This window comes from Symphalangus syndactylus, chromosome 1 (genome assembly GCF_028878055.3).
Source record: "Symphalangus syndactylus isolate Jambi chromosome 1, NHGRI_mSymSyn1-v2.1_pri, whole genome shotgun sequence".
NCBI classification, from domain to species: domain Eukaryota; kingdom Metazoa; phylum Chordata; class Mammalia; order Primates; family Hylobatidae; genus Symphalangus; species Symphalangus syndactylus.
In genome coordinates, this window is record NC_072423.2 from 59413682 (window position 1) to 59436978 (window position 23297).

Genomic DNA, 23297 nt, shown 5'->3' on the forward strand with positions numbered 1-23297 from the left:
TAAGTAGCTAAGATAACAGGTACATGCTACCACACTGGTTACTTTTTAAAAGCTTTTTGAAGAAATGAGGGTCTCACTGTGTTGCCCAGGCAGGTCTTGATCTCCTGGCCTCAGGCAATCCTCCCACCTTAGCCTCTTAAAGTGCATTTATTAAATGATGTGATTGAACCGAAAATATATTTATTCTTTGGTCTATAGAACCCATCTTTATGACTTCTGTTTAGCAAACAGAGGAGTCCAACATTGAGAAAAGTTTAATAAATGGGCTATTTGCAAAGATGTGGGTGAGTTTTAAGGAAATCACCCAGGAATAGTGTAGAATCTCGGGGTTTATTGAAGGGAATTGAAGGTGGCGCAGAGTTAGTACTCTTAGTCCTGAGAAAGGAGGGAGTGGTTCCAGGACCCAGCACTGGTAGCCAGCTATTGAAAGTACCTTTGGAAGAGCATCTCAGCTCTCTGTCCCATCCCCCAACCCCACCCCTCTCCAACAACTTGGGAAACTGGGAGCCAAGGGAATAAATATCTCTTCTCTTTTCTCTTGTTCTCTGACCTCCAACTCCACCATTCCTGTTAGCAAAACCCAACCAGAAGCCAGAAGGCAAGGAAATCTGTGAATAGAGTCCATGCAGATTTGTGCTCCAACAAAGGACAGGGTGGGGAGGGTACCGTCTGGGTGTGGAGAGGCAAACAGAAAAAAAATCATCACAGTGATCTAGTATTTCAAGAATTAGAAAACTGTAACAATTTTTCAAGATTACACCAAGACAAATGCCTAAATTAAGAGAAATATGTCCTAACACCAACTTGGAACTAGTCTTATAATCAGCATGTTTCAATGAATTAAAATAACCTAATCTTCTAATGAAATGGTTAAAATTACTTTGCCTCATATAATCCTTTCTCCTATGTTCCCAATCTTCTCATTTCTGGTAGAAACGTCACATAGTAATGTCATTCATCACCTTTGAAGTCTCCTTTCTTTTTTTTTTTTTGAGACGGAATCTCGCTCTGTCGCCCAGGCTGGAGTGCAGTGGCGCAATCTAGGCTCACTGCAAGCTCCGCCTCCCGGGTTCACGCCATTCTCCTGCCTCAGCCTCTCCGAGTAGCTGGGACTACAGGTGCCCGCCACCACGCCCAGCTAATTTTTTTGTATTTTTAGTAGAGACAGGGTTTCACCGTGGTCTCGATCTCCTGATCTCGTGATCCGCCCGCCTCGGCCTCCCAAAGTGCCGGGATTACAAGCGTGAGCCACCGCGCCCGGCCGAAGTCTCCTTTCTTAAAGACATTGCTTTAAGAAATTTAAAGCCCTTACATTAGGGATAAAAGAAGGTATCTCAGTATTGCAAACTTTATTTAAATGAGTAGAAGAAACTAGAGATGTTTGAGTAGGGCAGTTCAGTGTGGGTAGGAGGTGAGAGTTTGAAAGTCTAGGTGACATCAAAATTGTAAGGTTCAGAGTTGAGTGAGTTTCAGTGAGGTCCAATCTGCACAAATACATTTTAATTATCTTTTCTTTGATTTTTTTTTTTTTTTGCATTTCTTACCCCCATCATATCTCCTGCAATTTTAAGCCTACAAATTTTCTATATAACTCTAGGACGCATTTTCTCTCCTGAATTATGTTGCCTCCAAGGTTTTTGGACAGCCCACAATTTTATAACATGATTAAAACAATAACAGGAAAACAGTGAAAAAAATTCCAAATACTGTGGAACACAACCAGCATCCACTGGGCAGGGGGATGAGGGCCTGCTGTTTCCTGTCATCAGAGGACAGTCTGTGGGCTCCACTTTGTGAGTGTGCAGCTCAAGCTGGAACTTTTCTTTAACAAACCTTAAAACCAAGCAAGTCTCTGAGATTACTGTTGTTTCAAGGTGTAAAAGTCCAAAGACGTCAACAATTTTAGTGGAAATACCAATGATAAAAATGGAAAGAGACGGTAGGAGATCTTCCATCTGCAGACCACTTTTTAGCCACAGGAAAGATCTATTCATCACATATGAAAAGCTCACCAGGATTAATTATAGGACTGATCCTGAATTTCATGATGAACCAATGGTGTGATTTATGATTTTCATTAAAAATGTACACAAGAAACAGAAGTAATTGACTTGCTATATTGTATGTGTGTATGTATGTGTGTATGCATAATGCAGGCATAAGAGGGCCCACATTATGATTAATAACATAATTATTTACACACACCTAGAGATAGGCCCAAATATGGAACATTCTTCAAGGAGAAAATTTTCTATTTTAAAAGATCTGTAAAAGATGGTGGGTCATGCCTGTAATCCCAGAAATTTGGGAGGATGAGGTGCGAGGATCACTTGAGTCCAGAGTTCAAGACCAGCCTGGGCAACATAGGGAGACCATGTCTCTACAAAAATATCAAAATAAAAAATTAGCCGGGCAGGATGACATGCACTTGTAGTTCCAGCTACCCAGGAGGCTGAAGTGGGAGGATCGCCTGAGCCCAGGAGCTCGAGGCTGCAGTGAGCTATGATTGCATGACTACATTCCAGCTTGGGTGACAGAGCGAGATCCTGTCTCAAAAAATATATATATATAAAAATCTGTATTAACTCAACTGTTGTCTATTGACATTCACTACCAAGAAATACAGATCTGACTATCTCTATTTAAAATCTTCTGGAGGCTTCCCCTACACATAAAATGAAGTGTGGATGACCTGTCCTGTCCCAAACACCCTCATAGCTGGGCCCCTTCCACGTCTTTAACCTCAGCTCAAGGTGTCTCGCCTTGCCACAGTGCTTGGCTTCCTTTCTTTTCTTTAAATAAGCCAAACTCTCTCACAACTCAGTATCTTCACACCTGCTCATCCTTCTGTCTGAAACACCATTCCCTAGGCTGTTGGCTTAGTTTACTCCTTCTCATCTTTAAGGACTCTGCTTAAACAGCACCTTCTTTCTTGAGCTACTACCTCAGTATCCTCTCCCCCTATTAACTATTGTAGGACCCTGGTTATTTCCTTCATTAAAATTTTAGTCTTTATTTCTCTTGTTTATTTATTTGTATGTTTATTTAGTATTCTTTTCCTGCTAGAATTAATCAGCATGAAGGTGATTTTCTTGCTTATGTGGCAATCTTCAAAGGGCACTGTAGATATGGAGAAGCTCAATATATATTTGTTAAACAAATGAACAAAAGAAATGGCTTCTCATATATATATGTACATATACATACACTTCTATATATAACATACATGTCATATTATACAGTACTTAGTGCTTTACATTTTAGCCCATTTCTCTTTTTTTCAGTAATTACTATGACTTTTTTTTTTTGAATTTTTATTTCAATAGGTTATAGGTGGTTCTCGGTTACACAGATAAATTATTTAGTGGTGATTTCTGAGATTGTAGTACACCCATCACCTAAGCAGTATACACTGTACCTGATATGTAGTCTTTTATCCCTCATCCCTCGCTCAACCTTCCCCTTTCCTGAGTCCCCAAAGTTCATTATATCATTCTTGTGCCTTTGTATCCTCGTAGCTTAGCTCCCACTTGTAAGTGAGAGTATACGATATTTGGTTTTCCATTCCTAAATTACTTCAATAAGAAAAATGGTCTCCAGCTCCAACCAAGTTGCTGAAAAAGACATTATTCCTTTTTATAACTGAGTAGCATTCCATGGTGTATACGTACCACATTTTCTTTATCCACCTGTTGGTTGATGTAGCTCATTTTCTTTAAGATATTTTTCTTTTATAAATCTTGAAGACAGCTTAAAAATGCTAGGTTATTTGGTCTTTGCCATGGATCTTATTTTAAATTCAATTTTTTTTCGTCTCTTTTTCTTTTTGAGACAGGGTCTCACTGTCACCCAGGCTGGAGTGCAGCAGCACAATCATGGCTCACTGCAGCCTTGGCCTCTCAGGCTCAGTAATCCTCCCAACCTCAGCCTCCCAAGTAGCTGACACTACATGTGTGCACCACAATGCCTGGCTAATTTTTGTATTTTTTTGTCAAGATGAAGTTTTTCCATGTTGCCCGGGCAGGTCTTGAACTCCTGAGCTCAAGCAATCCACCCACCTTGGCCTCCCAAAGTGCTGGGATTACAGGTGTGAGCCACCGCATCAGGCTTACAATTTAAATTTTAAAACAAATGCTTACCAGAGGCCAGTTTATTTTGCTAAAGTGACAGACTACCTAAGGTAGCCATGGTATCTATAAATATTTACTAGTTCTTTTCATCAACAGACATGCTTCAAAATATTCAAGTAAAGTAGGAAGTAATAACAAGCACGAGCTTTTCTTTAATCTCCCTAACTTGATGCTTTTTCATTACTCATTAAGGTCACTTCTTTGCTGCTTTCTGTTTCATCCTATGTGACATAGTCATTTGTATATTCAGCACCTGTGATAACTCATTGTGGTTAAAAGTAATGCCATTTTGCTGCATTTAATCTGAAAGATGATTTAAAAGTTTATTCATGGCTAAGGAGTGGCTGTTGAACATTCCATTTTCATGCTTTAATTCCTGATATTTACCACATTTACAATAAAGTTGTCAATTGGGGCATATTTGTTTCTAGATTTTTTTTTTTTTTGAGACGGAGTCTCACTCTGTCACCAGGCTGGAGAGCAGTGGTGTGATCTCGGCTCACTGCAAGCTCCACCTCCTGGGTTCAAGTGATTTTTCTACCTCAGCCTCCCGAGTAGCTGGGACTACAGGGGTGCGCCACTATGTCCAGCTAATTTTTGTATTTTCAGTAGAGAAGGGGTTTCACCATGTTGGCCAGATGGTCTTGATCTCTTGACCTCCTGATCCGCCCGCCTTGGCCTCCCAAAGTGCTGGGATTACAGGCATGAGCCACGGCGCCCGGCCTGTTTCTAGATTTCTTATGTGATACCTTTGCTTTCCTTCTTGCTACTTCTTCACATTGAAACACATTTTATTTTTCTCTGCTATTAAAATATTTAGTCAGCATGACTACAGACAAGGGTCAGCTTCTGTGCTGGGAAAAATATTTGCACACCTAACCCAGAAGTTTAAACAGTGTTCAGAGGTAATAGGTATTTAATTCATTTGCTTTTAGTTATGGTTGAAAAAAGATAGCACAAGAATTCTAGTTTCTGGGCAGATAATGTAGAAGTGATTTAGTACTCCATGAAATGCAGTCACATGTGTCTAAACAATTTAGATTGGATATCTTTTTTTTTTTTTTTTTTGAGACGGAGTCTCGCTCTGTCGCCCAGGCTGGAGTGCGTTGGTGCGATCTCTGCTCACTGCAAGCTCCGCCTCCCGGGTTCACGCCATTCTCCTGCCTCAGCCTCCCGAGTAGCTGGGACTACAGGCGCCCGCCACCACGCCCAGCTAATTTTTTGTAATTTTAGTAGAGATGGGGTTTTACTGTGTTAGCCAGGATGGTCTCGATCTCCTGACCTCGTGATCCGCCCGTCTCGGCCTCCCAAAGTGCTGGGATTATCTGCGTGAGCCACCGCGCCCGGCTGGAGATTAGATATCTACGTGCAGATTTGTTAAACAGTCCCTCTAATCAAGATGAAAAAGAAAGCTTGAAAGATGTATCAACTGTGATATTGTGAAAGCTTATAAAATTGATGACCCAACATCAAAAATTAGACTGTATCGCAATGTAACTACAATAGTGTGCATAGAGATTTTTTACAAAATAAGATTGATATATGAAAATCAAGAATTAAAGTGCCCAGAACAATGGCTAGCTACTACATAGAACATGAGGCAACAAGATAGAAGAAAGGGAGACTTATCAATGTAATAGTGATGTCATTTCATTGAGCTATTTTAATTAATTCAAAAATTAATTCATAGATGCCTAAATCTATGATTTCCCATAAGCTGAAATGTGAAAACGTTCCAAGGTAATTGCATTGGGATACATTCCTCCTTGGAAATTTTATTCTTAGATGTTACCATGTGTATTAAGAAATGTATTGAAGATAGACTTTAGCAAGAGATTGTATCTTGAACTTGCTTATTTTTACCTTAGTAACTAAGGTACAGGTTACATTCACAATTATTAGCCAGAAATAGCATCTTTGTTTTCCCTCTAAAACAAGGCAGTCTTTCAAGTTCTAAATCCCACTGTCTTACCCCTCAGAAGTACAAGATATAAATATCTAATAGATACTTTCCTTCTGTTCTAAATATTAGGAGAGAATTTTAAAAAATTTTATTACAAGGGGGAAAAAAGACTTTTAAATAGACCAAATATCCAAATGTTATTTAGAATAGCTATATGTAGACATAGATTCAGATGTAAATAACTAGCTAAATAAAAGCATAAGCTTAATAATACTAACCTGAACTGGTTTCATTTTCAGCTCACTTTAAGTATTAACATTAGAAATCGTATTTGTAGCACACTGCTAATATTATACTTATGATGCTACTGAGTATAAATTTTCTTTTACACTAATTTTTTCATCACAGGTATTAGTCTTCAAAAATCATTATTTACCTTTATTTGAAAAAAAATCCTCCCATTAAGGACAACACACTTTGAACAGTCAACAAAATCCCTTCCCTCAAAAAGGCTAAGTCAGTCACCATGCTCTGTGTCCCTGTGGGCTGAAATGATATTAGATTTAGTGAGGTGAGCCGTATATCACAAGTACTCTCAGTGCTGGACGAGGAAATATTTCATTGCATGGGGTTGGAGGTGGATTTAGAATTACTCTGTGCCCTCAAATGCTGTATTTTATCTTAGGATACGTCATTGACATATTCTCTATTTCATCAAATTTCTTACCAGCTTGCTTGTTGCCTGCATTCTCTCTCTCTCTTTCAAGTACACGTACACACACACACACATGCACACACATGCACACCATTGATAGAAATCACAAAGCCATTTTTTCTTTTTGCTTTTATTCACTCCCAGCAGATCTTTCTTTTTCCTGTAAGCTTACCACTTCTAAATTTAATGCTATGTGTTTTGAGTTCATTATTTAAAGGAATCACATCTTGCTAATTTTTGTATCCAAGGCACCGGCACATAGTGTCTGTACTGACTGAACAGGCCAAGCTTGGTGAGTTAATTAATAAAATATTTGGTAAGAAAAGTTCCATCATTATCTTATCACTTGACATGACAATGTTGAAACTTACAGGATGGAAGGCATCTCATTAATTCAGACCATTTCAAATCAATTTTATTTTGACTTAGGGTCTTGAAATAACATATCATTATCTTTGGCCATATCAAAAACTGAACCCAGTTGGAAAATATTTATATGTCCAAATATTGGTTTAGAGGAAAGTATAGCATTTTTTTCATAAATTGTTCACACAGAATTTTCCCTATTCCAACCATATATCAAAAACCATCAAAGATATAAAATATAATTTCTTTCTACAGAAGCACATTTATATTTCCACATTTTATCTATTTCCAATTTAGGTTTTGCTATATATAAACATTATCTTATAAAAGATTTCATTGTTTAGGACTTAAAGGTAACTATTAGGAAAGGTTTTATTTTATATTGTTTCAAAAGGAAATTTATACTTGCTTAGTTTTAAGAAATTACGTGCATAACTTCCCAAGTAACTTTGATTTTCCTAAAATAACTGCAAGCATTTCTTATTCAATCAACCAATCAATATATATTTATGGACCTGCTCTATTTACCAAGACTATTAGGTGCTGACTATTCTAAGTTTTTTGACCTTGAATTAATTGCCTTACTGGGGCAGCTGATATATAATAATAATGGCAACACATCTTGTTTCATTTTTATTTACTTATAATTATCTCCTGTTTTTTCTGTTTTACCAATATTATTTTTCACACAATTTAAAATTTATAATTCTTTAGGAGTCATAGTTCTTCCTCATTTACTATTAATCCTATGCTCTTACCATAAGGCATTTTTCCCTTTGCATTCTGCTTTTTCTCCCCAATATTCTTCTGAACACTTAATTTGTGCCTTAGTTATAGATATTTTGTCTTTGATTTGTTCTTGATTTTTAAGAAAATAATACCTTCCTTAAACAATGTTAAAGACAGAGTCAAATCTTTTTAAATTATGTCTTCATCACACAATAATTTTGATCTACCCAAAATTATAAAACTTGCTATACCATGCTTGCTATGGCAGGAGGTAAATCATTATGTTTCCATATCTCTCCTTGACTGGGAAATCTTAATGCTTTCTCCTTTTTCCTATTTATTCCTGATGTTACAATTATTTCTTCTTAAATTTCAGAAAGGAATTTTTACGTTGTACAATGCCACATTCTGTATCCTATAGATAGACATCTGGTAATCAGGCGTTTGTTTCTCTCTTGTATTCACATTTTTTTGTTGTCAATTTCTTCTACTGAAGAAATCAGCCTTTTATTTCCTGATTAGAATTCACTTTAAATGTCACTACACAGATAAATCAATATGTGAAGGTGAAAATGACTTGAAGAGCTTTGTCAAGATAAGTGTTCTATGTGAGATGTCATGGGAGTTTTGAAACCAGAGGGATCCTTAGGGCTTATGGACTTCAATGACCTCTTGCACTGCAGATGAGGAAACTGAGCCCAGGAAGAGAAGACTTGCCCAACTTAACATGAACAAATCCTGTTCTCCAAGACTCTATTTCATAGCACTAATGGACGCTTTCTAAAAGTGATTTTAAATTTTTAATAGTTGTTTGTTTTTTTTTTTTTCCCCAGAAATATCTGGATACAGTGGGTTTTATCTTCTCTTTCAAGAGTTCTATTATTCTTTTCTTCTGGTTCAGTGGGCCGGCTTGTGGTCACTTGACCAGGAATCAGCATAAATCGCATTCTATCCTTTTTTTCTAGTTTTACTCCTATGCTGCAGAATAAAAGCAAGATAAGATAAAAGGAAACTACTGTAGCTACTGGACTATCCTCTATTGACTTGTGTAAAAATATCTCTTCCCAGATAAATATATCCCTGCTTTCCCTCAAAAAATAGTTGGAGCCATAAATAAGAAGGTTTAGAGGTATTTGCAACACCCACATGACCTGACATATTGTGCTAAATGAATTTCTGCTGAATTTTGACTTTGGCCATTCATTAAGCCAAGTCATCATTAACACCTGCATGATTAGAGAAAACCTTAAACTCAAAAATAGCAAGAAGTATCCCTTAGCAGTGTAATGCTGATATCTTAAATTAGTTTTTTTTTTTTTTTTTTTTGGTACATAAGGAAACCAGGAAAATATCCTTTCCTACTCTTTTCCTACCTCTCTACCCCAGGTCACCTTACACACATTTTTCATCTCTGTGAGCAGCTCACTGAAGTCATTCTTTATACTACTAGTTATACTTTCAAAGTAAAGTTTAACTTTATTGTTGTGCTTAGTCTAACGATATCAGCATTGTATGTCTTTTCCAAATGATGAAGTCTTCCTTCTACAAAGGCACTTTTGCAATTGAATGTACCTTGAGGTTTGATGCAGAAACCACGTTTATGGACCATAATTGTTACTAACCTATTCATTAAAGGATCAATGATCTGTAAGCTTCACACTTGCCCAGAAACAGTCAATAGTTAAACATTTTAAGAAATTGAAAGAACTAAACAAAATTAATAGACTGGAGAGTTTAGAAACATGCTGTGAATCAATGTTTTAGAAATAATTCACTGTGTAAAATTAAATTAGTTTACAAAATTAAAAGGTAATATTTTCACATAACAATATAACTCCCAGTCAAATGGCATGAGAACATGCATCTTATACTGGTGCTTGGTATACATTTTATGTAATTTTTTGGATCCTTTATTCATCAACCTTGGATATTAAAAATATTCAATTTTCTATAATAGTAATTCTTCAAATTTTTAAAATCAGTTTTAAACAGAGGTCTAGGAATGAAAGACAGCCACAGTTCTAAATATTTGATTTGCTGTGATAGATAAGTGAATAAAATAGATTCTAAAGACTGGAAAACACCATAATGGACTAGCAATGTCTAGTAGCTCACCAATCAAGCAAATTCAATAAGTTGATCTGACTGTGCCCAATTCCCCCGTTAGCTACTAAAACTTTTCAATTTATGCTCATTTTGAGCATAGAACTATTCAAATACAGTTCTAATGATATTCTTGCTCAACTTCTGAGAAGGCACAGGCCACAAAATTTGCATGTCTTGCAACAGCCTAGAAGTAGAGTTCATATATTATCAGGTTGGCCTGAATTTCCTCACTGCTGTGATATAATGGATAGTACCAACTCCAAGAATTCATAGAACATGGATGGATACACAGGGAACCAAACCAAGAGCGAGTAAGTTAAATGGTTAGTTCATTCAAGGAGCACTCATCAATTGCCTACCAGGCATGTGTCAGTTAAATACAGCTCAGAGAACACTAGCTTGTTTCTTTCAACTCAGGCAATATTTATTCTATTGGAGAATGAGGATCTTCCCTATATGAAGGACTGACTCTGGGTTAAAAGTTAATAATAAATCGGCAAGTTGTATTACAATAGTTTGCTTGTGGAATGATTTGTTTACTTTTTTTCAATTTTCCAAATTTTCAATAATGTGTTTATATGGCATTCATAACTTTAAAACTCCTTTACAATTAAGCTGAAATAAAAAGAAATCTATAAAACAAAACAAAACAAAAAAACCCAGCAAATATACAAATTTTAAAAATTAAACTCTTATGTCTATTCAAGTCCTTTGCCCATTTGTATCAGGTTATTTGACTTTTTGTTGTTGAGTTATAGGAGCTCTTTATATATTCTGGATATTAATAATATCAGAGATGTAACATTGTCAAATTCATAGAAGCAAAAGGTAGAATGGTAATTATCAAGTGCTAGATGGGAGAGGAAAAGGGGGAGCTGTTTGATGGATAAAGTTTCAACTTTGCAAGATGAAGAAATTCTGAAGATCTATTTTACAACAATGTGAATGTACGTTAACACTACTGAACTGTACATTAAAAATGATAAAAATGTGGTTTTTACTCCAATTTTTAAAAATGCATGAAAATAAAACACTTGTGACAGAATAATAAATCAGGTTCTGTTTAAAAAGAAACCAGCATCAGGCAAACAAGTCCTATAATGGTAATTCTTCAAAGAACCAAAGTTCACTACTACCAGATGTGTTATTCCTAAACCATTAATAAGACCTACTGGAAATGCATAAGGCTAATATTTCAGTTTCAGCAAAAACAACAACAAAATTCTAATGTCGTAATAAGGTAGGTTTAACTAGTTAATGCTTTTAAAAAATAGTTGAGTTTTTCTTTGTTAATTTATAGAAATCATCTGAATGCAAAATAAGCAATCAAGGATTCATTTATTTTTATTTGCCCTAGTTTGGTCAAATTGTTGCTAGAATAATGTTTAGAACTAATTTTTAAACCTTAATGAACCATTTTTATTTTTTCTTTTCTCTCTCTCTCTCTTTCTTTCAAGACAAGGTCTTGCTGTGTTGCCCAGGCTGGAGGGCAGTGGCAGGATCAGAGCTCACTGCAGCCTTTTACTCCTAGCTTCAAGTGATCCTCCCACCTGGGCCTCCCAAAGCCTGGTGTTTCCTTTAATGATCTAAAAATGTTATTCTAGTGTTGGTCTTTGCAAAGCTCTTTAAAACCGCCAACTTCAGCTTGTCCGATTTTGAAATGCGTGGCCTGAGAAATCTCCTAGGTCTTGAACATTATAAATGGGTACTATGCTCATTTTGAGGGAGCCCCGGCTTACACAAACCTGCTGCTGAACTTAGCCATACTTACAACAAGCACTTTATTGATCTATTATAATTGATGTATTAAAACAAACAAACAAACAAACAAACGAACATCACCTCCTGTCTGTAAAGCAAAACACATTTTGACTTTGGAGTTAACGTTTGCGACAGCCTTCTAACCTATGGATGTATCCCTCAGGACTGGGTTTCTAGAAAAGCTAGGAGAAGACCCCAGGGCAGGGGAGAGGAGAGGGCGAATTGGGAAAGAACTGCGAAGGTAATCACTTCCTCAGCTGGGCATGGGGTGGCACCTGAGCCCTGGTACGCGGGGCTGGGAGGGAGGGCGAGTCGCCAGTGGAGGCGAGGCCAGAAAGTCAGAGGAAAGAGGGGACGAGACAGCCACAAAGGCAGAGCGGGAGAAGGCAGGGCGGGCAGCGGGGGCGAGGGAGAGAAAAAGAGGGAGGCGGAGCTGCCCGGGCGGGCGGGGGCGCGGACGCGGGCGGGAACGGGCGCGGAGGCGGCGCCGCAGCCCCAGCCGGGCCGGACGCGGGAGGGCCAGGGCCAGGGCCAGGGCCAGGGTGAGTGCCCGACTCCGAGCTGTCCCCGCTCCCGGCGCTGCGCTCCGCTCTCAGCCACCTCACGGCTGCCAGGAGTGCGCGGGAGTTTGCCCCGGAGCGCGGGGAAGTTTCCACAGAAGCTGCGCTCCTCGAACTGCGGCACCTGCAAGCGCCGGGCGGCGGCCCGCGAGGTAACCGCGCTGGGGCTGGGTTTGGGGCTTGGGGGCACTGGAGGGGCCAGATGATGGGGCGCTGCTGGGCACCCGCGCCGGGAGCGGGCTCTGGTGGGCGGCGACGTGCTCCCTCACCTTTGCAGGTGCTTCGCCGCTGGGGACGCGGGAGGCTTCTTCCTTTTTCAATCTCCCCCACCTCCAGTATTCCAACCCACTTCCCTTCACTTCAATGGACGGAGGACCGGAGGTGGGGGGCGGGAGCGGGAGGGGATCCTGACTTTGAGGGGGCGCTGGAGAAGGACGGCCGCCTGAACTTGTCAGCTACCTGAGCTGCCTTCCTGCGCCCCGGCGGGGCACCCTGGACTCCAGGATTCCGGGGTCAGACCCAGCTTGGGGCAGGCAGAGGTTGGAAAGAGGACGGCAGGAACAGTCTTTAGTTTCTGCTGCCAGTCTGTCCGGTCCTCCAGCGTGTCTGGCAGAAAGACGAGCATCTCTGCTGCGAGGGTGCCTCCTTTGCGTCAGTCTCAAACTCCACGACCTGGCTCAGGCTCAGGCGCAGGCTGCGGGCGAGGTGGGAGGGAAGTCAGGGGGACCGGGAGGCCAGGTGCGATCGTGGCCAGAGCAGAGGGGTTGGGAGGGGCGATATGAGGAGGGGCTGCAAGTGGGTTGGGGAGAGAAGGAATGGTGTGTTTGTTTCTGCTGCTGTTACTTTCACGGGGTTACCTGCTCCCTCTTCTGCCCCATTTGAACATCCTGCCTATCAGCATGTTTCTGTTAGAAGGTGTTATGGTTGATCCCTGTCAGGAGTTATTTCCAACTAAGTTCACAGGTGCTAAGTCTAGAGCTGCAGGCCTTCCTCCTTTTTCTCTCTCTGCGGTCCACCCCCAGCTCCCTCCCACAAACATACTGTGCCTGAATAATCCCCAGCGTTTTGAAAGCGATGGCAAGTGAATAATATACAACGTGTGTGTGTGACTTTTTTCTCCCTATTATGCTATCAGATCCAAATCAAAACGCCGTGGATGCTTAACAGGACTCCCTTTCTGCAGTTTTTCTGATAATTGAGAGTATTACCAATGTTTATTTTTCTTCGCTTTAACCTCAGAATTGCATTAATCTATCTTTGTACAATTTTATTTACATTGTTATTATTCCTCTCAGTTTGAAGGACATGGGCCTCTTTTCAACTCACATATACACACCCAAATGCAGTGTGACCATATTTAGTATTTATCTGTCTGATTCAGTTGCCTGGCACCTGCTAATTCCAGTACCTAATCATAACACCATATGCCTGCCAACCAACGTGAGGATAAGGTGAATGCTATTGTTTTTCATGGGCAAGAGCACCCTGAACTACCACTTTTTTATTATTGCTCAAAGGGTGTAAGAGCTTCAATCAATGTGAATCAAATTTACAAAACAATATTACAATTCTACACCATACGATCAAACAGAATATGATTCCTAGGCACTTACAGCTGACTAGTAATTGAGGAAAAATTAAAATCCTCTCATCATATGGAAAACATTTAGATTGCATATAGTCAATAAGAAATAGCACAAACTGAATGCCCCCAGAAAACGAGAAAAATGTTCCTCTTACCTCATTTGGTTTTTATCTCCTTCATTACAGTACCATCCTCCAAAAAATGAGCACCTTGCATATAGACGTTGGTATGTACTAACTAAACACCATAATTTTTAATACAGAGGCTTGGTGATAGTCCAAAAACATAAATGTTTTAAATCATTACCAACCATCTGTTCTCTCCCACTCACTTACAGCACAATGTTTTATTTTCACAGGTATCAAAACATACTTACTCATTTCATACATTCCCATGACTATCCTGAAAGCCGTAATGGTATCCAATGTTGACTCAAGTTCAGTAACTGTTGTGTTTGGCTTATTACACTATAAGCTCTGCTTCTTTTATTTTCAATGAAAGAAGACATTCTAAAAATTTCAAAGCACTTGGCCAAGGCTGGTGTATACTCCAGTAAAAATCTGATTGCTTTCCCCCAACCCCTCACCTTTTTGTTAACAGAGAGAAGCTAGAAATTAGTGCAGCTGCAGGGCCCTCCTGATGACCTTCTTTTCCTTTCTTCCTGGTCACAAGTGTAGCATCTGATGCTCTGAAGAAGTGCATTAAAAAGCCCTGTGACTTCAGAAACTTAGTATGGTTTCCAGGAGAGTGTAACATCTTCCAAGGAAGAATTTACAAAATAAGAGACAAACTTACTGTTACAAACTCCAAATTCAGTAAACCTAAGAAATACACATTGTTTCCCACATCAATATTGCATATGAATAGCATAGGATGTGAGATAGGATATGAACAACATGTTTACTTGTATAGTGTTCTTTATATTTGTATTTGGGAATCTGGATGAGTTGGGATGTAATCAGCAGATAGATTCACACTCTTTGTTTGGTTGATGTCATCAATAAAGCAAGATTTGAGATATTCAGTTCCCTATCCAAGAAAGGTTTCCCATTCAGGGGTGTTTGCTCTAATTAGAACTTCAATATTATGGTATTTTATCATTCAAAATTACATTACATAATAAATCCTTTGTTCCTTTAGCATAGCCAGCACATTAGGAAAATTCTTTTCACTCAAATATGGGTGCAAGGTCCCAAAGCATTTTCATATTTTTTGAGGAAAAAGATAGTGATGATCTTTTTCACACTTTGCAAATAATTGATATGTACTTGAAGATTATCAGGAACCAAGAAAAAGTGGAGTATTGTCACCGGCTACGCTATTCTATACTGCTCTTTGCCCTGAAAGCGTTAAGATTCTCCTAACTTAAAAGAATGGCTTTGGACAGAATAAACCCAAACTACAGACAATTTGAAAGTAAATTTGCCCTTAAAAATATAGTCTAATTAAAACCTTTGGATATTACATAAGAACATGTTACATCTTATTTTTCTGTATACTAAAAATGAATTATTGAGGAGAAACAGTTTCACCATGTATAGTAAATACTCTGAATTATTCATGTTAATAAGAGAAATAGAGGCAAAGATAATGTAAAATCATGGTTATTTAAAAAGTCATTTGTGTTTGTCTTTGGAATGTATTGCACGTTTGGTTTAAACAAGATTTTCATTGTTATTGTGGGCAAGTTGCCTTTCTGATTATTTTCTTGTGTTTAGGTTAATTTTTAAATGAGCTTTCATACCTCAAACACCAAAACCCATTTGTGGGGAGGCGGGGAAGATGGGCAGACTGCCCAGAAACAAGCTGGGTGGCAGAAGTAAGCAAACCTGGTATGAAAACTTTGCAGGAAATCATATGTAATTGAAAGAAAGATAAGCCAGACTTGATTGTATACCTGTTTAATGAATATGTGTTAAGGATTAGATACGTTCCCAGATTGTATACCTATTTAATGAATATGTGTTAAGGATTAGATATGTTCCCAGCAAAAATAAAAGTCTTATAGTCAAAGTTTGAGAAATTCAATCCCACTTTACATGTAACAGAAGTGTTTAATATATTTTAAGAAGTGATAATAGGTTGCTCCTGAAAATCAAATAAGAATGTATTAATGTATGCATCTTACTATTAATACACTGCATTTTTAAGTGTTTTCCTAAAGCATACGTATGTCTTTGGCATTAAATGGCATTCCTAGGCCTTATATATTAATATGTCCTTTCCAAGAGAAGGAATAGCAAGAAGCCATCTAAGTAAGGGGTTTGGTCCATTCCATCTCTATACCTATGCTCCAAATCAAAAACACATTTCATCAAAGAGAACCTCTCAATTATTGTTACAGTGGACCAAGCTAGATAAAATAGTTGAAGTTCAGCAAGACTGCCAATTTAACAGATTTCTATTGTGTTTTTCAAAAGCTCTAGGGCAAAATTGGTTGTAGATGAGTTACTTGAGCAAGAAGCTGATTCATACCATAGCATTAAACATCTTGTTTATAGTCAGTTTTAGTTGGACATAGATTTTGTTGAATTGTTAGTTCTGTAGACTGTTAGAATTTAGAAAACCTCTGTGTGGAAGGTTAGAACTGCCAAAAATATATGATGGGAAAAGCAGATAAGATCATTTTTATTTCAAATATTCACAGCCAAACTGTAACTTTTATAGTAGTAAGGAGAATGGTGATAGAAAAGTAGATGTACCCTTCAGAATAGAGACTATGTTCTCATCATAAATATGCTCACTACATAAAGTGTAGGGATGCTTTTTTTTTAGGAAACATTTTCCTTTTTTATGAGGCATGGCATTTTTTAAAGACTTGACTAGACTGAATATTTTAAAAGAAATATTGTGGTTGGAAATATAATTGAGACCCACAGGATAAATTTTACATACATTTATTAAAGGAATCCATTTCTTCTTATCAGTGCCTAAGTCTTAGGATCAAGATTATGCATTTTTTAATAGAGCTGGAAAGAACCTTAAAAGTAATTTATTCCTGTGTCTTCATTTTACAGTTGCAGAAATAATGGGGAACTACAGTGATCATGATGAACTGCTAAAGGTCACACTGGTAGTGGCAGAGCAGAAACTAGAAACTGGGTCTCCTGACTCCTCATCCAGCTACCTCTTAGAAAGTTAGATTAGTTAGGTAGGGGAGTTAACTCTTTCTGGCCATCACGGTATCAACTAATACGTGATAGTCATGGAATGAAGCAGTACAGAGGTATATGTAGAAGGCTTGTGATTTGCTGTCTTCTCTCATGCGTTGAGTAGTCATCGTGGACCAGACTGTGATCCTTGACCCTCTCAGACTCTGTCCTCTTTTTTAAAAACAAATATTTGGTTACCCCCTTATTATCCTCAAAAGTCATTTATAAATAATTACAGTATATAGTTGTAATTTTTAAAAACTAATAAAATAAAAGTAATGTGTATTTCACTACTAATGCTTGGGGATAACTTCACTAGACACATAGTAAAGTCCGCGCTTATATGAATATATGATGAATAAATTTGAATTTAAGACAAATAAAACATCAGAAGACATCCCGTGCAAGAAGTGCACAAAAGTGAAAGAATGAGGATAGACTTAAACTAGTGCTGAGATACTAACAACCCAGACTTATTTGTAGATGAAAACCGGAAGAAGGAAGTTAATGGTATAGGGAAAATTTGGCAAGTCAAATGTAGACTCTTGGAGTGGAGAAAATTTTAAAATATGATATTTTGCAAATGAGAGAGTAAATACCATTGACATGCTTCCACTAAAATCGCAAAATTACTTTCTGGAACATTTCCATGTTGTTACTAATGTGAATTCTATTTCAAGAGATGCAGGTTACTCACCGTATTATCAATGAGTAAAATACTTTGAAAATAAAAATTACTGATTTGGTGCTGAGTTGGTCTTAAGTTTAATTTCTATCAACATTATAGTCTATCAATTCTAGAGTTAGAAAATAGAGTACATGAAATAATTAAACTATTATTGTAAATTGCTCGGCTTTTGGTGGGAATGTAAATAAAATTCTTAATTATAATTATGTACCAGATTCTACAGTTTGATATGCATAACATTTAGTTCAATAGGACACATAAACTTTATATGGAATATTTTTAGAAAAACTCTTCCTTAAATTGGACTGCCTCCCCCTATATACACTAAAAGCCAATAGCACACCACTACTACCACCACCAATAATTTGTGACAACCCTGAACGTACCCAGTCCTACCTAAAATATTCTGTAGGGGTGTTACTTGCCATTATGAGAGCCATAGAGCTAGATAACCAAGATTTTTATGTAGGCATGGATTATTTTTCGTGCCCCTACCTATCTATCTTTACTTCTTTTAAGTAGGACCATTCCATTTGTTCACTGATCCACTGGCTGTAATGGACCAGAACCACAGACTTCACTGCCCTCAAGCGGGTCATGTTCTAATCTTTTTCTGTCACTGTCACCTTTATAAAAATTCACTTCTTCTGGTCCTTATTTCTCTTAGGAATCTATCTTTTTTGGTGACAATAAGTGGTGACAAACTGAAGTACATGCTGGATAATGTTTTAGTTGTCTTAGGCCTTAGTTTTGCTTAAATGTATATCTCCATAAAGCACTGAAAGTTTTCATATATATATATATATATAGAGAGAGAGAGAGAGAGAGAGAGAGACAGACATTATCACACATATGTATGCATGTATGTATATGTATATATGTGCATATTTATGAAAGCGTATATGTATACACACATAATTTTAGGCTTTGAAAAAACAGGAAAGGAGGTATTATTAAGGCTTATATTTTTAATGCCCTTGAAACATGCTTAGGCAAAAAAGAACTGCACTAGTCCGATACTGGAAGTTATACAACAAAACAACGTGCTATGAAGTATGCTTATAGTAAAAGCCCAAAAGCTATTACCAACCCGAATAAACTGCTGTATTAGAATTTTGTTATATTGCTTGTGATAGATGCATCCTGTGCTAGCATATTAGAAGTTGAGGGGAAGGGGTGTGGTCAATTTTGTCTGTTTCAGAGGTATTTAACCTGTGCACTGTTGACATCCTAAAAGCACACCAACATCTCTTCTCTTTGTGCAATATACAGTATTTGCAGAGAGATTAGAGGGTTTTGAAGATTACTCATATATACAACATACAGGAGGGTGTAGGATCCCAGAAGCAAGGAGGAAATTGAGAGTGAAATTCAAACTTTCTTACTTCTGTCTACTGGACTGTAACTTAAGATCTGCTCTTGAAAATGAAGAGTTAATATGAAATGTCATTTGAGTATTGGCTACAACATCCTGAATGTATCAAATTGTGAGATATTTTTTCTTAGATTACTTCCCAGTCAGGGTCCACGTTACATGTTTTTAGACCATTGTATATCTTATTCTTTTTAAAGAAAGAAGCTTTTTAATGTAAGCGCAGCACTTGAGATTGAAGTCAATAATATGTGTGTGTGGTGTGTATGTGTGTGAACAACCAATTGCTTTGACACAATCACAAAATTCTCTACACAGAAGGGCATGTTTTACCCAATCAAGAGAGGCAGCTTTTCCTACAAAGAGGATGCAGCAATTGTACAGAACACAATTTGATCTGTGATTGTTTTCTGTGTATTGTTCATTCTTACTGGAAGCTTCTTGGTCTGTTGAATGGCCCAACATTCAACCTCAGACTGACCCCTAACTTTATTTGGTCTACTTTTGTTACAATTTCTAATGCGAGTATAGTGGTGCAATGGGGATTCAGAGAAGATGAAATGGAAGTTGTTGGATTGGGGAGGCGATAAAGAAAATAAGGTGTTTCTTTCATTTGAACAGCACAAAGATCTATATAGGCAGTGAAATTTTATTGGAATATCTGCCTTTTATTCTGCTTTTTATTTTTGTATGGAATAGAGAGAAAGATTGTGAAAGTAAAACCCTCCTTCCTCTTTGTACTGTTAACTCTGCTATACAAGAGAAAACCTTCTTTGTCAGAGTAAACAGATAGGACACATTCCACTCCCATTGTTCAGAGTGCCTCCTTTTACTATAGTACTTCAATGCTACCCTAAACTGAACTCTATAACACTAAAGAATATGGTTAAGAAAAGGAAAAATATACCTAGCTAATGTGGTAAAAGAAATTTCAGAAGCCTCTACTAGATATATGTGAAAATGGGAAAACCAAGTAAGACGACACTGTGGATTGAAATGAAGAATGTGTTACTTACTTTTCCATTAATTTCAGTACCAAGAAGCCCAAAATTCCACTTAGTTTTGTGGTTATTTCTATTGTTTTCTTTCTTTTTTTTTTCTTTTCACAGATGGAATTAAAGTGGTGACCTATAGGTCTAGCTTACTTTAAGCAAATATAGTCTGTAAGGATTTAGGTAAAATAATGATATTGATTATATACTTTAATGAATACATTTTAAAATTAAATAGGCACAGTTTTAAAGAAATGATCATCTAAATTAATTTAGTTTTTTTACAGGATTCTTTGAACAGTCAATTAGAAGGAGGGTAATTTTTTTCCCCAAAAGATCGATTTCTCAAGTTATTAAAAAAATGCTTAGGTCTTAGTGACATTTTTTGGACAAAAAGCAGTAACTATCAATACCATTTTACCTTCTAACATTTGCACTCTATTTTCTATTAGGAATTTTTCTTATCAGAGAATGAGATTTTGTTACTCCAGCAGGGCTGGCATTCAGCTAGATGCACTGGTATAGTCTTACTGGTTATTTGTAGCTAGAGTCCAAATTATGCTGATTGTTAAATAATTTAAATACTAATCCTCCTCTTGCATGATCACTTTTGTAACTTCAGCCTATAAATACACCACTTGCTACTTGCTAAAAGTCTAGCAAAGTCATTTTTTCAGATTTTGCAGATCAGGAAATTAGAACAGCATTTAGAATAGAAATGAATTTGAGAATCACTGAAATCCCAGGTACCAGAGCTTGTTCATCTAATACCTCAGACCTTTGATTCACCTTGGGGTTTCTCAACATACATATACCAAGTACTATCCAGTAAGAATGCCTTGAGATTATTGATATATATTTAATGCAGAGCACTCTACAAAACATAATCACAGCCCAGAAAGTCCCTCTACATTGCCCACTTGTAGATGCAGCTCATATACCTGGCATTTCTTCTTGTCTATCTCAAAGAAACATCAAATGAAACATGTCAAAATCAAACTCCTGATCTCTGCTCATCTCACCTCAAAGGTGCAGGGTTCCCATAGTCCAATCTGGTTTTAATCTTGACATTACTTCTCCTTCAATTCCATTACCAAGGCTTTGATTTTGACCTCCAAAATTAATTACAAAAATCTGCCTCTGCCATCACACAAGTGTAAGCATTCACCATCCTTTGTGTAGAAAACAACAATGTCTCTGTGACTGATCTCCTGGCCTTGTTCCCCACCCCAAATTCATCCTCCAATGGGATACCAGATATTATATTTGCATTCAAAATGCAAATATGATAACTATCACCTTCCAACCACTGATAACACTTAAATGAATTACCATTGCTTTGCTTAAGATAAAGACCAAAACTCAGCACCTGATTTTTGTAGCCCAGCAAGGACAGTCTCCTCCACTTTTATCTCTTTGGATGCTCCCATTCTTCCCTCAGCTTCAGCTGGCTGGCTTTCTTCAAGCTGCCTTAACATTCCAGCTCTCTCCCATCCCCCCATCCCCTAAAAACACAAACTCAAGCATTCCCTAGTTAACTCTTAGTTAACACTTTGAAAATATCAACTCAAATATCACTTCCTCAAATGAACCATCTCTTACCCCTAAATTGAATTAAATACCTTTATAAAATACATATAAGTATATACACATTTATGTATCTGTATCCATTGTGCTTAGAAGAGTTGCAAATTCACATTTATTTGTATAATTATTTAATTAACCACTAAGATAGGGATCCATCTGGTTTTGATGGTCCTTGTATTCCTAACAAATACAACGCCTGCTTCAGAGAGGAAGTATAATAAATATTTGTTGAATAAATGTTGAGTGAACATCTCTAACTCCACATGTACAAAGTTGTACACATGTACCACATGCAAACACACACACATAGCCACCCTCACATTCTAATAAAAAATACATAAATAAGTAATAAAAGAAAGCTTGTAAGCTATGATTCCCCACTTTTTTCTTTGTGACCTCTCCAAATATCATACTCCTCGTTCTTCTATTTCTCTTTCTTCTCCATAATTTACATGTGGTTTGGGTGGTGCTACATTTATTTAGAAAGTAAGGCAGGTCTGTTGAATTTCTTACACCCCCCAAAATAAATAAATGCCCAGGCATGCCTTTATATTACTTCCTGTGACATATGGAATCCCTTGATAATTTCAGGAATTTTAAAAGGCTTCACTTTATGGGGGTTTTATGCTCTACTGTTTGTATACATTCTGGCATTAAGAAGTGGTCTAAGATTTCACCACATTGAAGAAAACGAAAATCCTCTGAAAGTTAACTATTCATATGGCCCCCATATGAAAATAAGGAAGATAAAGGAGAACAAAAATTAAAATAAGAAAATAATATGTGAAATTGAAAAAGTAATATAAAAGTCTATGTTATAAATTAAAGGTTTATATTTTAAGAATTGCACAAAAGATTCAAACAAGGTATAAAATAGTTAAGGAAGACATGTATCATACTGACGGGCACTTACTATGTTTTAGATACTATGCTAACATTCGTGACTAAATTCAAAATGCTGCATTAAACTGAGTTGGGTTAGCACTGTTTTTATTTAAAGGCTTCTTGCTTTAGTTCAACTAGTTTAGGGGAAACTCTTGAACATTTTGTCCCAGAAAGCAAGGAATTGCTCAAAAACAAATGAGGGCACATCAGAAGAACATAGCCAGATTTAAAAGACTCTCCCTGGCCAAATTTGGGATCTTTTGTACATAAAGAGTAATAATGTATGTAATGGATTAGAGCATATTGACTAAGAAAAGTACCCATGAACCCAGAGTGTGTGAATGCACAGATTGGGTAGAGAGAAGGAAAGGCTCTGTTTCACTGTTTCACTGAAGAATACAACCTAATAATGAAAAAGAAATAATAGAGCCACATTTTTGCAACCACCATAAGAAGAATAATAAAAAAGTCATCCGCCATTGGGTGAATGGTTGATGGGGGACAGGATATTCACATTATCTCTACGTGTCACTCCACAGATTGCTTATTAATTGAAAAGGGGGGACATCCCTTTATGGTTGGTGTCTGACAGATACCAGCTAATGAAATGATCAGACTTGACATCACTAGAAGTAGTACAAACTGAAATCATGTATTTTTTTTATGATACATGAAGAATGACACAAAAGTCTCTTCTGAAGTATTCTGCTAAAAATGTTTAACCTGAGTCTAATCATGAGGAAACAAACAATCAGGCAAATCTAAA

The 23297-nt window shown here is 37.3% G+C and overlaps 1 protein-coding gene across 1 annotated transcript in view; it reads left to right on the forward strand.

The window, feature by feature from the left end:
* Positions 1-12231: 12231 nt before the first annotated feature.
* The window catches only part of CHST9 (carbohydrate sulfotransferase 9), a 279935-nt gene continuing 268869 nt past the window's right edge, over positions 12232-23297 (forward strand). The window contains exon 1 of the mRNA XM_063612667.1: positions 12232-12422. The gene's annotated coding sequence lies outside the window, so the exon portion shown is untranslated. The remainder of the gene's footprint in view (positions 12423-23297) is intronic.